General features: G+C 38.5%; 1 protein-coding gene across 1 annotated transcript in view; it reads left to right on the forward strand.

Annotated features, from left to right (window-relative positions):
* LOC106879554 (phosphatidylserine synthase 2) overlaps window positions 1-2,667 on the forward strand; it is a 118,022-nt gene that overhangs the window by 36,195 nt on the left and 79,160 nt on the right. The window lies entirely within an intron of this gene.

Here is a 2,667-nt window from a genome sequence, read left to right on the forward strand (position 1 = left end):
CACACACACACACACACACACACACATACATACACACACAAATTCGTGTATATGTTGCTTATGTCAGAAGAGGTTAGAAACTTCGAGAGAACGTGAAATAATTCTTTTTATGAATGATGAATCTCATAGCAAACAAACATCTAAGTAAGAGTATGTGAAATTTAGGTTATTGGATTGTAATACAAATTTCTCTCTTCGTGAGAGAAACTTTATTATTACCATCAGGGGCAGGCATGGCTGTGTGGTAAGAAGCTAGCTTCTCAACCACATGGTCCTGGGTTCAGTGCCACTGTGTGACACATTGGGAAATGTCTGCTATTATATCCTTGGGCTGACAAAAACCTTGTGAGTGGATTTGGTAGATGGGAACTGAAAGAAGACCATCATATATATATATATATATATATATATATATATGCTTTTTACGTGCCACCGGCATGAGGGCCAGTCCAGAGGTACTGGCAACAGCCACGCTCAAATGGTGTTTTTTACATGTCACCTGAACAGGAGTCACACACACGCACACACATCATCGTCATCATCATTTAACATCTGTTTTCCATGCTAGCATGAGTTGGACAATTTGACAGAGGCTGGCTAAGTAGAAGGCTGCACCAGGCGTCACTGTCTGTTTTGGCAGGGTTTTTATGGCTGGGTGCCCTTTCTAACACCAACCATCTTACAGAGTAGACTTATATGCATGTATGTATGTATGTATGTATCATAAGAATTTTATAAACTTTTGAGAGAATGTTAAATAATAGTTTTTGGAATATCTCTAAGCACGTGAGTGAATTTGGTAGACGGAAACTGAAAGAAGCCCATTGTTGAGACATGCTTGATCTGTAGTTCTATACTCTCTCCATTGTTTTCTTCTTGTCCCTTCTTTCTGTTGATGAGCATATGCTCAAAACATAAAAGACAACTGATTTTCCTAATCACTAATTCAATATACAGTGTTTCTTTGTTTTTTTACCTCATTTTTGTGTTTTTCTTTTATTTTTGTTCCGCTCAAAGAGTATCTTAGGGGTTTGAGTATTTGCATTGTACCCTTGAGCAAGACACTTTATTTTACATTGCTCCAGTCCACTCAGCTGGCAAAAATCAGTTGTACCCGAATTTCAAAAGGGACAGCTTTGCCACATTCTGTGTCACACTGAATCTCCCTTAAGACTACATTAAGAGTACATGCACCTGGGGAGTGCTTAGTCACTTGCATGATAAATATTGTGTTAAAAACAGGTGAGGGTTGGTGACTGGAAGGGCATCCAGTCTCAGTAAACTCCACTTGGCCCATACAAACATGGAAAAGTGGAAGCTAAATGACGATAATGATGATGCTTTTTTTCTTTTTCCTTTCTTCCTATCTTCCTTCCTTCCTTCCTTTCTTTTTCTCGTCTTCCCTTTTTTTCTTCTCTTTTGTTTCATCTTCATTCTATCTTTGTCTTTTCTTCTGTAACAATGCCAATAATAGTAATAATAATAATAATAATTTTAAACATTGCTAATGTTTTGAAATAATAAATGAATTAATTTGTTTATTTATTTAACCAATTAATTAATGATTTACATGTGCTTGCATGTCTGTTCTGTTTCTGACCATCTGGACTCTTATCGAGATTGACCAGTCATCGTCATCACCACACCATCATTATCATCATCATCATCATCATCATCATCATCATCATCTTCATCACAATCATTGATTCTTTTCACTGTCACCATCATCACTTACCATCACCACCACTACCTTCATCATCATCACAACTCAATCCAAGTGCTGTTATCATCATCATCATCATCATCATCATCAATTTTCATCATCAATTTTCATCACCATAGTCATCATCATCATCATCATCATCATCACCGCCATCATCATTACCATCTCTGCAATCTTTTAACATCATTTTCTTCTTTTTCTTCCCCTCTGCCTCCTGTGTGTGGCGGGTGACCCACAGTCTACCCACGTTCCTCTGTCACCATAGCAACTCAACAATGGTAAAATTTTATAAATAAATCAAGCATGAAACCTAGACTTGTTTTCTTAGTTTTCTCATATTCTTCGCATATTTTTATATAGGCTACTTTTTTTATATCATTTAGTGATATTTCTATACATTCTTATTCTTGTATTCTTTTACTTGTTTTCGTCATTTGACTGCGGCCATGCAGGAGCACCACCTTCAAGGTTTTTTTTTTAATCAAACAAATAGACACCTAATACTTATTTCTTACTTGTTCTTTTGCCAAATGGAAACTGAAAGAAGCCCTTTGTGTGTATGTGTGTGTGTGTATATATATATATATCGTGATGGCACCTGTGCCCAGCGTCGCCTTCCTGGCACGTGTAAAGACGCGAGATCGTGCCAGTGCCACTGGACTGGCTCCTGGCTCTTGTGCAGGTGGCACGTAAAATACACCATTTTGAGCGTGGCTGTTGCCAGTACCACCTGACTGACCTTCGTGCCGGTGGCACGTAAAAGCACCCACTACACTCTCGGAGTGGTTGGCGTTAGGAAGGGCATCCAGCTGTAGAAACTCTGCCAAATCAGATTGGACTCTGGTGTTGCCATCTGGTTCACCAGTCCTCAGTCAAATCGTTCAACCCATGCTAGCATGGAAAGCAGACGATGATGATGATATATACTCCTTTACTCTTTTACT

The sequence above is a fragment of the Octopus bimaculoides genome, chromosome 29 (genome assembly GCF_001194135.2).
Source record: "Octopus bimaculoides isolate UCB-OBI-ISO-001 chromosome 29, ASM119413v2, whole genome shotgun sequence".
Lineage (NCBI taxonomy): Eukaryota > Metazoa > Mollusca > Cephalopoda > Octopoda > Octopodidae > Octopus > Octopus bimaculoides.